Below are 14,161 nucleotides of genomic sequence, written 5' to 3' on the forward strand. Positions count from 1 at the left end.
ATACCACGCTGACAACACCAGATCGCATACATCTTTAACGACTCATCAGAAATTGAGAGAAAGTTAATTCAAAATTTTAACGGATCATTGTATACCCCGGACCTGGTACTCTCAAACTATCTTTGTTTCGACCTCTGCAAAATTCTCTGAATGGTGTTAAGTTAGTTTCAAAAGAGGTCTATGAAAATCACGTGTCAAACTTTATGACCAGAAACCACAGTCGTTCTACAGCAACTGGCTTATGGTTTTACCGGAAAAATATATCAGCGAAAAAAATTATGCATAAGTGGTCTCATAACATTATTTTCCAATAACAATAAAAGTATTCTAAATTTTGGCTTCCAAATACTCAATACTTTTTAGACAACCTAACATTACAAATATTTTTATACAGTAGATAAACATGCAATAAATCTACACCAGATATATTTTTACTTTTAAAATCACTAAATATATTCATGTTTAAAAGATATTTTAAACATATTTCCATGATGTGATTTTTTCGTTTATTTTAAAATTAAAATTTCTGGTAGTAATAAATTTAATTAATCAAACTTTCGATAAGTTATAAAAAACTGATACCAGGTATTCTAATTTATGTCTACATTGCACATGTTAAAAAAAATATTACTGTCAATAACTAATGCTTTTTTTTTTGTTTTTTTTTGGTTTTGTTTTACCTCCGGGTTCGCAGTCAAGCAATTCATTCCGCAGAGGATGAAATGAATGTTTTGTAGCGTATATGAAAAATGCCATGTCTGACCAGGATTCGAACCGAGGACCTCCGGGTGAAAGGCCGAGACGCTACCACTCGCGCCACGTCTTGTTATGCTATAATTTTTTAAGTAATCGACCAATTTGAATTTCAATACGTTTTCTCGAAATGATTTACTATTCTCTAAGGAAAGTTTTTAATTATTTAAATATTGAAAATCGTATATTGCTTCTTTATTTACTTTTCTTGTGTCTGAATTTAATGAGTTTTCCGAGCAAATATAGTGAATATAGTTTTCCAAGCATGAAACCCGCACAAGTCACTGTTAGAAAGCATTTTCTCACAAGGGATGTTAAGCGATTTATATGTAGTAACATTTTTGCCATCAGGGGTTTTTAATATGAGCAATTTTTTTAATTTTAATTTAAACGATCTTTTAAATTTTCTGTTGTCAATTTAAAGAATAGACAATACGAAGGAAGGGTGATTTCAGAAAGGGAAAGTCAGACAAGGTCTGAAAGGATGAAGAAATATTGGAAAAATAGGAAAAAATCCTTGTTATAACTGACTAAAGTGGTCCCATGCTGGCCGTAAAGACAAAAAAAAAAAAAAATTAAATGTTTTTAAAGAAATTTTTTTATCAACTTTGTTATACGATTATTTTTAATAATAATAATAATAATCGTAAATATTATTCTTACAACTACTTAAAAGGAAAATCACTATTTCGGGTTTATGTAGGCCACTTCTCAAACTGGCTGTGAAAAAATTAAAGGGTTACCATCTTGGTTCAGCCACCGTTATATTTTCCGTAAAATATAATAAATGAGTCAAAAGCCATTTTTTCCGTTAGTTACTTAATTTATAAAAACCTTTGAGTTGAAAAAGGAATTGTTTACCTGTTTAAGAAATATTTACTCTCTAATTTTACCGTTGCAATATATATCTACCCATTCCTATATAATCTATTATTATATATCGATCAGAATAAAATATTTAATTGTTTATGCCGCCTGCCGCTTCTATTCTGAATACCGATACTTCGATCTCACTGTGCGAAGATTAAATGATTCAGTCTTAAATCAGTCTTTTAAGTGAGGTTGTTTGTCCCGAATCGCGTTCCCTATGTGGTTAATCCACATTCAGGATGTGATGATAGGTTCTATCTTAGTATTATCCTTATATTTGATCGATATCCAGTGATTTTATCAGGGTTAATGCTACTAAGAATATGAATTGGATTGGATAAAAATGTGGGATTTTTTATTATTTGTGTAGTATTTTGACAGGAGCGACTAAGGATCTACTAAAGTACTATTTACACAATGGTGATCGTTTATATGTCTAACATTTGTATTATGTATTAATCAGGTAAACTCAGGTCTCCTGTTCCTCCTCCTCATCCACCTCCTACTAGTTAGATTTATAACGAATATTTTATTTATTTATTAACCTGTTTATAGTACCGTAAAGATAATTTATTAATTAATTATATTTATTTTTTTGTAAGATTTATCATAAGAATTATAAAAAAATCCTAACAATGTTGATAAAATACAATTATCTAAAAAAATAAATCTCATTCTCTAAAAGAAATATGTATTTCAGAAGTAATTTATTACTTAGAACAAATAAAAAATATAATACTCTTTATTTCGTATAATTTTTAATAATTTTATTACAATTCGCAATAATAAGAAAAAAAAATTGTGTGTAACTTCAATCCATAAAACTGAAATTTTATCCACATAAAATATATACACTTTTTTTTTTTGAACGTGCTAACTCACTTTCACAAAAAAAGAACATTTCTAGGTCTGCAAATTCACTACCGTAAAGGTGAAATTCACGTTCCGTTTTGAATTGAGTAATAAAAATCTTGCACCACAACATTTTGACCGAGTCATTCGCATAGTATTCTATAATATGGCGAAACAAAGGCATAAACACTTTCTAATTAAAACCTATCAATACAGAACAGAATAGAATTGATACTGAAATACATAAAAACATAGAAAAAAAAAATGGACCTTGTCTCTTGATTTTTCGATCAGTTATGCTAATTTTTATAATGTGAAGCACAAGTGCCATGCGCCATTGATTGTAAATAATAAAATGTAACTCTGTTATAAACAGAGCATTGAAATAATCATTACGCTGTGTTACATGCCATTAAACTCATGCAATACTGTTTTGGTGACGATCTTAATAAAATTTATATTTACACGGCAATAAGTAGTGACGTATTTTTTGCTGTTATAAAATAATAGAAAAGATAAGCAATAACCAGATGCGATTATAATAAGTATTTAATGAAAATAATTTCTATAAATATGACTCATTCAAAAATATATGAATTACAACACGTTTACAGAAACATTTTAGTAAATTTATATCTGTTACGTGCTATAACCAATGGGTTTTAGAATATCGAGGTGAGATGCAAGTAAAAGTCGAAAACAGTAAAACCATTCTAAAAAAACAACATACATTTCATCTCAATTGAGAAGGAAAATTTAGACTGAAATGGTTTCCCGTTTCATCTGAACTTTTGAAACAATAGTAATCATTTTGCAGTAAACTGAGTCGGTACAGTATGCCCTAGAGGTCCCCGAACAACTTGACAAATATACGTTTTGAATAAATATACGTGAATGGTGATTATTTGAAAATGTTGGAAAATTAGTTAATTATATTAACTTCCAAGAGAAGGCTATCATGAAATATGTATACACCAAGACGAAGCTCCAGCTTAATTTGCTCTCCGAGTGCGCGAATTCCTAAATAAACAATTTCCAGGCAGCTGGATTGGCAGTGGTTCACACATAGTGCAATGGTCACCACGAAGCGTAGCCCTTATCACAATCGATAACAAATTTCGGAGAATACTCAAGACCTATGTATCTCAATGTCGATAAATAACAAATGAAGAATGGCGTAACAGGATGGAAGAAAATTTTGAACCATAATTTCGGAAATACTTCGCAACATAACAAAGAGGAATTAAAGTCTCTCAGCTCGGTGCGTTCATTACGATGGTGCATAGATAGATCCATTCGATAAATAATTATTAGTTCAAACGTATACAAATATTCAAATATGTACAAAGTCCACAAAGTATATTTGTCTAAGAGTACGAACACTTTTCGGATATATAGGGTATAGAATGCCTTCATAACATCACGTAATTCATAAAGAAAACCGATTCTACACTTGCAAATTTGTTTTACAGGACTCCTGGTAAGGCAAATATTTTGCTGAGATTGTATTAAATGAGGTCAAAACGCACAGGTCACGTGACTTACCTCAGTCTGTGTTGGTAGTTTCGCAGCAGTACAACAATCCAAAATTTCATAAGTCCAGTTTTACATTTATTGTGTAACATTATTTAATTACTCTGAATTCCAAAATGTTTTTGTGGCTAATTTTCCTGTCATAAAGTACCAAATAAATCGATTATTTTTCGTTTAGTAGCTAGATTTTGTGAAACAGCATGTAAAGTTGATCGTATAGTGGACGGTTGACATAGTAGCCAACCGTCAAGATTGCATGATGATTGCTGTTGATACGATATTCATCAACTCGTTTCAAATTCATTCATTGTCCGAATCAAATTGGAGTAGCGAACTAACCTGACTTTTAACAAACAACTTCAGTACTACACTAAGTGATTTAAAATGGGTCATTTGTAGTGGTGTGCATGTTTTAGATAATGTTTTTCATTCTAATAAAACTCAATTAATAGTGGAAACAATAGTGTGTAGTTCTAGAATCCTTAGATTTATTATGCAGCCGACCTCCGTGGTAGCGTCTCCGCCTTTCACCCGGAGGTCCTGGGTTCGAATCCCGGTCAGGTATGGCATTTTTGATACAAATTTCCATTCGGGCTAAATGATCATAGCAGTCGATACTCGCACATCTCATTAAAAAAAAACAAAAAAAAAAACGATTTATTATGCAAGTTATTGCACTCTCAAAAAGTTGGTGGTTAGTGTGCAATTTTATGACGAAGAGTTGTCGGTACCATTTTTTCCACAGAAATATTAACAGTAAAACGTTATTCCGAAATTATTATAAATTTCATAGATTCTATTGAAACAGAAGAGCTACCTACATACTACACTATCGATTCGAGTAACGATTAAGTGAATTTTTTGATGATTCCTTTTTTTTGTCACAGACTGTAGTCTTCAAAGTCCCCGGATCTCTTAAGACCAGACTTTTATTTATGTAGTAAAAGAAAAAAGTTTAAAAAACCATTAGCACACTTTGGATAAATCGAAAGAAAATATACGTCAGCATTATTAATATCAGTGCAACCAATCTAAGGAAATATGCATTGAACATGAAGAAACGAATAAAAGCCTCCATCCAACACTCAGGATTATATTTCTGTATCACAGAATTAAATATAGTTTTTGTTTTACACGTAAGTTACGTGATTTTATTTACCCCTTTTACAACAAACCTACCAAAATGTAGGTAATATTTAGGTTCAGAAATGACACCTTCACTCTGATTACAATAAGGACGACCGTACACTGAGAATCATTACTCACAAAAAAAAACTGACAGTTGGGCTTTACTTAGTCACAGCTTTAAGAAAATTTGGAACAGATAGTGAAAAACGACAAATAAATATTTCTGTGAGAAATAATGTATTATATATATATAATACATTATTTCTCACAGAAATATTTATTTGTCGTTATATTATTATATTATATTATATTATTATATATATATATATATGTTGTCTCAGTAATACGGTCGCGGATGTCATCTGCAATTTTCAAGAATAATGGAGGAACAAAAATGCTGAATAATTTACCGCCTTGGTTCAAAACCTCGGTTGGGTTAACATTATTCTAAATATTTTTTGTTCGCTGGTTCACGCAAATAAACAAAAGTTTTGACTTCGTTTATGATATAAATTGTTTTTTATTATAATCTTGAACTTATAAATTTTATTTTAACATTATTATATTAATTAATTATACACTCACAACAAACACAAGTTAACTCTCTGAACTATGGAATCAGACTGAAATATTCTAATGCGGAGCCAGCTTTTATAGCATGCGTGGAGTCGAGTGAACTATCAGGAACTGGGTAAACCGTACGTAGCTGAGTGAGATGTCAGGAATATGCGAGTCGTACGGAGCCGAGTGCAGCTGTCCGAAGGACTTTTTAAAAAATTAAAAGTCCTTTAAATAAAATTAAAAAGTTCCTCGTTTAAAAAAGGAGTCACAAAAAAGTGGACATTTGGCAGGGATGTCAACCTTTATTTAAAAATTAAATAACCCTGCTTTATAGCATAATAAAAAGGGAGTTTGAATCTAAAAGTACATTCTGATATCAAAGTTTTTTAAAACTTTTATTAAATAATTTAGAAACCATACGACAACGATCGTTAGATTACAGTTTATTTTTTTGGTCTTTTGAAAAAAGGTTATTTAAATGTTTGAGGTTTGTTTTTCCGAACGGCTTCACAGTTCCAACATGAATTAAAGTAGTGCATAAATATTACAGTAATCACCCGGAATGCGAAAATTTGTTTATTTCATAAACAACCCATCAGGTCTAGCGGTTAACTCGCCATCGCAAATCACTTGTTTAACAACCGATTTTCGAAGTCGAAGGTTTTGAAGTGTAAATCCTAGTAAACGTTAGTTTTACTTTTATACAGATTTAAATACTCTTTCTTTTTCTGTTCAGCCTCTCTTTTTCCTGTTTAGCCTCCGGTAACTACCGTTTAGATAATACTTCAGAGGATGAATGAGGATGATATATATGAGTGTAAATGAAATGTAGTCTTGTACATTCTCAGTTCGATTATTCCTGAGATGTGTGGTTAATTGAAACCCAACCACCAAAGAACACCGGTATCCACGATTTAGTATTCAAATCCGTGTAAAAAAAACTGGATTTACTAGGAGACTTGAACGCTGTAACTCTCGACTTCCAAATCAGCTGATTTGGGAAGACGCGTTAACCACTAGACCAACCCTCTGTTCAGCCTCTGGAACCACCATAAGGTATTACTTTAGAGGATGAAGGAACATTTAAATACTAGCCAGCAGATACCGGTGTACTTTGGAAGTTGGGAATCAATTAGCCATACGTCTCAGGAATGGTCTGCCTAAATTTGTACAAGACTACACCTCATTTACATGTAATACATATCATCCTCATCTAACTGGGCTTTGGAGGGTTGCTTATTGTTTATTAGTTGAACATATTAGAAAAGAAAAAAGAATTTCACTAAATCGCTGAAAATAAAAAAACTGCCTTTACGATCGTTTAAAAAATAAAATAAAATTAGTGTAGAAAACGAATTCAGTCAACCAATGGAAAATAATTTAAACACAATTTAAATCAAATTCTATTTAAAAAAAAAACAATGGTCAAATATAAATTTACGATATTTCAGAGTTAAATGTTAAGAAGGTAAATTGTTCGTGCATAACTGTTAGTGAACTTGCTTATAAATGTCACTCGATTTCTGAATTTGCCCATAGCAGATTGCCAAGAAACAAGAAACATTTCAATAATATTATCGATATAACTCGAAAATGAACGGTTATCATTTGAGGTCGATTAAAATGAAGAGAAAATGATGTAAAGATATTTTTTGAATAACATACAAAAATATTTATTACCCGTAAAAATGTACGTATGACAGAAATGTAGCAAAATTTATTTATTGTGAAGTATTATAATAAATATTTTTAATAAAATAAACGCGTGAAAAATTGGCTTAAAACCGTGCGAATATCTGTAGTAAATATGATAGTTTTGAATAAATTACACAAATGGAAGAACATTTTGCATATCTTGTACATTCTTATATTACAATTCATACAAAAATAACAACCGTGGCTATTTACTTTAATAACGAGGAAGTTTATGAAATCTAGATAAAAGAACATAAATTGAACGTAAAAGTAACTGAAATGCTTTCATCTTATCAAACATCTGCTTAATAATCTATCTTTTTGCACATAATTTCCTTTTTTATTTTATAACAGAGAAATTTATTAAGAAATTGAAATTTAAATCCATTTTATTATTTTTTAAATAATTTTAAGGATAGATTATGCACAAAATATATACGAGTATATATATATATACATATAAACATAATTAAAAAATAAAATTTATAAATTTTATCATCATAAGTGAATGGTTTATCCTAAGACAGGTCTCTTGCACTGGGTTCATTCCCATTTTCCTCTATTACCAGGTAAACCTTTGAGCCTTCAGCGTTTTACTGGCCTCTCTTCCTTGAACCTTCTACAAATAATTAAACATCCATTTTAATCAAAACTTTTTAGTTTCCCGTCTAGCGCTATAGTTCTAGAAGGGAAATTATTGTAATTGTTTTCCCCGGATCTTGACGTTTTGATACCTAAGGAACCTAAAAAAACTTTCCTGAAGTTAATTTTCGTATGTACGTGTGTTTGTTCGGTGTTGGCCTCTAAATTACCTTATATCTCCAGAACTACTGGACCGATTTCGACCAAACTTGATCAGATTATTTCTATACTTAAAAGGTGAAGCAGGTGAAGCTGTAGAGCAAGGTCACTCTCAGTATCTCAAGATTTCGCCTAATTAAGATCATATTTTTCTTAGGCACATTTTTTAACGATTAAAAAATAACAATATCTGCAAAAAGAAATTTTCACAAAATCGCACTACCACCCAAAAAATTCTATAATCTTGAAGCTTTGTTGTAATCGCTATGACGGTTGATTTTCATTGTGGTTTCTTATATTATCGTTTAATTAACATATAAATTAGTCTTTACTAAATTGGGAGCCCCAAATTCTACCAAGTGGCCGGACCCAACCAAAATTCATGCATATTTTTAACAATTCTCTTCTTTTCCTTTTTTATTGTAATCAAGACTGCTTTAAAAATAAAAGTCATGCATTTTTTAACATTTTTCTTTCCTTTTTTTATCATGACTGCTTTAAAAAAAGATCTTTTATAAAATTAAACTTTGATTCCCACTTTGGGATTCGCGCAAAAAGTAACTAAACGGTCGAATAAGGTATCAATTTAAACATTTTCAAGGGCACTGAAAACGAATTTGATATTTAAAGTTGTTGAAACCGAAGCTTTTTTTTAGTAATAACAGATTTGAAATTTACAATTTTAACCTTAAACAAATATTATTATTTTTTAATTATAACGTAGGATTTTAGCGATATATCATTAATATAATTATTATATTTTATTTATAAATAATCGCTGACGGAAAAGTCCTACATCTGTGTTGTCAACTTTTTTCTTTCTCGATGTGTCCTGGCAGATTAGCTTTTATTTAACGATGATTACAAATGAAATATAGACACTTTCCATCATTAATAAAAAAATTATCCTTAATATATGAAGATTTTATTTAGATGGTTTTAAAGGAAATTTCTTAAAATTTATATCTATAAATGTTCTATGCGTGCACCACAAGTTACAAGACAGATAACAACACCGTATTCCAGTTCATCATAAACATATGAAAACTTATCCGCTAACAGTATTTGTAATAAGTTGTTTTAAAATCTCTATCTACAGGAACGGAAAGGATAATAAATTTGTCTTTTATAAGACTCCAACAAAAGGTAGGTAGTGACAAGGCGATAAGTCTGAACTTTTTTGTGGCCAATATACGAGTATTATCATCATGTTTTAATCAATCGCAAGACTGGTCCGGGGCCTTGGAATATGATCATCCAAACAATTTCGAACCTTTTTTTTTATCAATGAGGTTAAGCTTATTTTGTACGAGGAGTATGTACTTCTCAATATTTTTCTCGAATTGAGGCACGTAACATGCGGATAATTTCCTCCAGTTGATAAGATTCGCGGACCGTTTTAGGATTGTTCGGATAGTTTTTTTAGAAGAGAAAAGCTTGGAGGTCCCGGGTTTTTTCATACACGCTACAATTATTCATCTCATCCTCTGAAGCAATACCTAACGGTGGTCCCGGAGGTTAAACAAAAAAGAGGATATTCAGACCCAGAAATGTATTTGTGAAAAAAGAACGGTCCATACATTTTTGGAAAAATAATAAAAAAACAAGTTCACTTTTGGCAAATCGCATATATGTTTTACAACCCTTCTACGGTTTTCAGTTCCTCGTATTCATTATCCTTTGTTGATCTTTCCACTAATATGAAACGTATACTTGTCACCAAAAATTAAGCGATGAAGGAAGACTTGTATAAGAAGAAATATGCAATATCTTCTTTATCATTATTTTCTTGCATATCCATAAAGAAATCTTTATATAAGATTTTATCTTTCTTACTGAATTTTATACCAATTGTAATTCATAAGGCATCATTTTCAACTGTTTATACAAAATTTTTCACACGGTTGGTTGCGGAATTAGTAATTCTAAATTCGATTAATTAATTGATTTATTTGGGACTACATAGGTATATAGCACCAACATGATCAACTTCACGGAAAGAAGTTCCGTTCCGTTATTTTGACACTGAAGATCTTCCCAAACTTTTCTTTTTGAACAGATACCTTGTGTTTTCTAATTGCTTTTTGCATCGTAATTGATCGCCTTGTCGTTCATCATACTTTGTTATGAAATATCGCTGCACGTTAGTAACGGAGTTTGTTTCGACTAATTATAGCACAAAAAAGCCTTTTTACAGAACTAGAGGTTATCTTGTGAAATCGATTATTCGACACAATTATTAATATTGACGTCATAAACTGCAGTTATACCGATTTAAAAACATTCCCTATAGTATCTTATCATTACAGTCTCTACAACCGCCAGCACATGCGACTCCCTCCGGAAACAGAAGCGCATTGCATCCTCCAAATACTAGGGCCCCCGAAAGATGCATTCCTGCTAGGCCGGAAGACTCTAGCACCGAAAGGAATATAGGGAACGGACTGAAGAGGAATCCCACCGGGAGAAAGAAATTCGCGGCTAGTCATCCAAGGTCAACCCCGGTCAAACAATTTTTACCCGGTCTAAAGGATCGGAACGCAACAAATAATTCCGTCTATAAATTAAAAAAAATATATATAACCGCCTTAATAACTCCGTTTCTTACTACTTCAAATATCAAGGCGATCGCCGCTCCCAAACCGCGACCGCGAAATTAAAACCCATTGTAAGTTCCTTACTTCCTTTTACCTTTCAAGAAAGAAGAAGAGGGTAGGAACGAGCCAAGCAGCCACCAGCCGTAGACCGAAGAAAGAAAAAACCTACTTTCCCCCGTTCAGCCCTTTAGGGCCACGGGTCTTTTTAAGGTTAGTGGCGTGTAATCCGATTACTGCCTACTCACGGAAAGTGTAGGCCAAAGAAGAAAGAAGAGGTCAACAAAAGAAAAATAAAGAAGAAAGAAAACCCACATCGCGACTCACCGCCACGGACTGAGTCCGGTAGAAGAGCCCAGCAGAGAAACAGCGTGAAAGGCAGCCACGAAAGAAGATAAAGATCTACAATCCTTTTACACACCATCCATAAAAAAACTTACTTAATTCAGTCAGCACATGCGACTTCCTCCGGAGAAGGGGGCGCATTGTTCCCTCCAATAACTAGGGCCCCGGTAGGCGTATTCCTGCTAGCCCATAAGACGCTAGTACCAAAAGGACTTCAGTGGACGGAATGAAGGGGAATAACGCCGGGAGCACGAGGCTCAAAAGCTTAGTCTCCCACGGTCACACCCAGTAATTAATTTTCACGCTGGTCCATAAGGATAGGAACGCAAATCACCAAATCCATCCATAAATAAAACTTAAAAATTATAACCGTCACGAAATAACTCCTGAAACACGCCCGATTATAGAATGATACAGCAGCAAGAGACATTGTTCTGGCTCTGCGATCTGTAGGGAGAAATATTGAAACTCCCGCCATTCTTGTGTTCCGTTCCGTTCCAACCGCATTTAAATAAATAATCACCCGTCCGACAAAAGAAAGATATTGCAGCAAGGGACTTTTGTCCAGGTTCTGCGATAAGAAGAAATATACAAATTCTCCCGCTATAATAGAATTTTTAATCAACCATCAAAAGTATATGTAATTTACAATAAATCTGTATTTTTATGATTTTTTTTTTTACTTTTTATTCTAATTATCATTACTTCTTTGTTTTTTATTTTTTCATCCATTTAATGTTCTCCATTCTCCTTCCTGCTCACATTTTAAATAATTTCACTCTTCTTTTTCTCTTTTACTTTGTATCTATGTTTTACATCCATACAGAAATATATTTCAAACAAAATACTTACCAAAATACTTCCTAAAGTCAAACTTCACCTAATTACATAATATGCGTTTATTTTTGCCAAATTATTCTATAAGCATTCATGGTTTTTATTTTTAACAATCTTCTTTTTAATACCTTCTATTATGGTACTTAAGTATCTTTACTGTTCTACGTATCTAATTCTTTCTTTCATGTAGTATAGAATGTAATAAAATATATTGGCTTCTACCCTTATTAGTTTTGCTTTCCCAACGTTAATTTTCATTCCACGTTCTCCCAAACTGTTTTCTAAACTTCAATTCGTCAGTTGAATATCTCCTGGTTTAATTCTTTAAAAAAACCATATCAATTGCAAATTTTAACATTTGTTTTCCTTTCTCAAATGCTGATTCATCCATTGTCTTCTAAAGCATTTCTTATCGTAATTTCATCATACTCAATAAACAAGATCAGTAGTAGGCACCACCCATTCCTCATTCCTCTTCCTAGCCCAAACCTCTCGGTATCAGCGGTCTTTATTTTAAAGCTGTTTTCTGTTTTAAGAACAATTCTTTAACTAATCTTCTATTTCTGCTCTCTAATATTTCAATTAATTTATCACATACGTTTAAAAATTTTTCTCTTTCTAAATATTTCAAAAATAGATCTTAGATCAGTCAGTTCTTTTTCTTTTGTGCGTTCTTCTCACTCTCACTCTCTCTCTCTCTCTCTCTCTCTCTATATATATATATATATATATATATATATAGAGAGAGAGAGAGCGAATGATAGAGAGAGATATGTATAACGTCATATATATATATATATGTGTGTGTGTATATGACGTATTTTTCATATTATTAAATACATGAAATTACACAAATTTAAAAAATTCTTCATATACTGAACACTTTCGAAGGCTTGTCATCATCTTAAGTTCTCTATTACTATCGAAATAATATTTTTTTAAAGTTTAAAATTACAATAAATAAAATAATTTAAACATTTTTTAAACTTATTTTTCATTTTATATCATTAAAAAAAAAATTACTTCAATAACACAGCTTTTTTCTAAGATCTTAGAAAAAAGCTTGAAGTTGAAAGCATTCACTGTTTAAATTTGATTGAAAACTTATGCAAGTATTAATTTTTAATAGTTTTATTAGTGAGATCTATAAACGATAAATTCTTTCTAAAGCAGAATTTAAATAAAGCGGAACTGTGAAAGTGGAAAAAAATTCTAAGTCTTAATCACTTTACACTGTTTAAGGCAGTAATATAGCGGAAATATTTCTAACGCGGAAGCAGAAAGCCTTTCACTTAATAAAAAAATTTTTTAATATTTATTTTTATGTAGCGAATAAATAAAAAAAACTTTTTCTTTGAGATAGACAGGTTTACTGATGAAAATTAATGTTATATCAATAAAATATTTTCTAGCATCTGAAAACAGTGAATAATGTTTATCTCTAGTATTACGGAATTTCGAAATAAATCGTAACTTAATACAATATTGGCTATTTCGCGCCTTTAATCTTGAATAGGAGTAGAATCTAAAAACAAAATTTTGCGGAAGAATTCTTTGAAAATCCTATAAATTATATTGATTTTACTTTTAATTCGTCTTCTTTCTAGCAGTAAATGCAATTTATTTTAATGATTTTTAAGTCATACCTATTTAATTGTAGTGAATACTGTATTTAACAGTACCATAAATAAATTTTATTACACATATTTATACTTTATTGTATATTTATGGTACGAGTAGATGAATTTTTTAACGATTCATCATATACAAAAATTTAAAGTTTTTATTTTTTGAGATAACTAAGTTTAAATTTTCTTAATTTAGTTTTAAATAAAAATAATAAAATCCATGGTTTTTAATGAATTATGGTTTTTAATTTTCCAAAAAAAAAGAAAAAATCCTTAGAATATGCCCAGAATATTTATTTTGAGTAAAAAATAATAGTGAAGAATTAAAATAAAATTATTAAATTTTTTTTATTAAACAATTTATAATATAATAGTGGATAAACCACAAATAATTATCTATGAACGGTTGAACGGAAAAAAAAATCAAATCAAACGAACAATTTTTTATAATTACGAATTTAAATCTTTAATTTTCGAGATTACTATAAGTACTTAAGTAAAAAGATCCCTATTTTAAGAACAATTACTAAATATTTGTAATTATCTAGAATATTGAGGAAGAAA

Source organism: Lycorma delicatula, chromosome 8, assembly GCF_047948215.1.
Source record: "Lycorma delicatula isolate Av1 chromosome 8, ASM4794821v1, whole genome shotgun sequence".
In the NCBI taxonomy this organism is placed as follows: domain Eukaryota; kingdom Metazoa; phylum Arthropoda; class Insecta; order Hemiptera; family Fulgoridae; genus Lycorma; species Lycorma delicatula.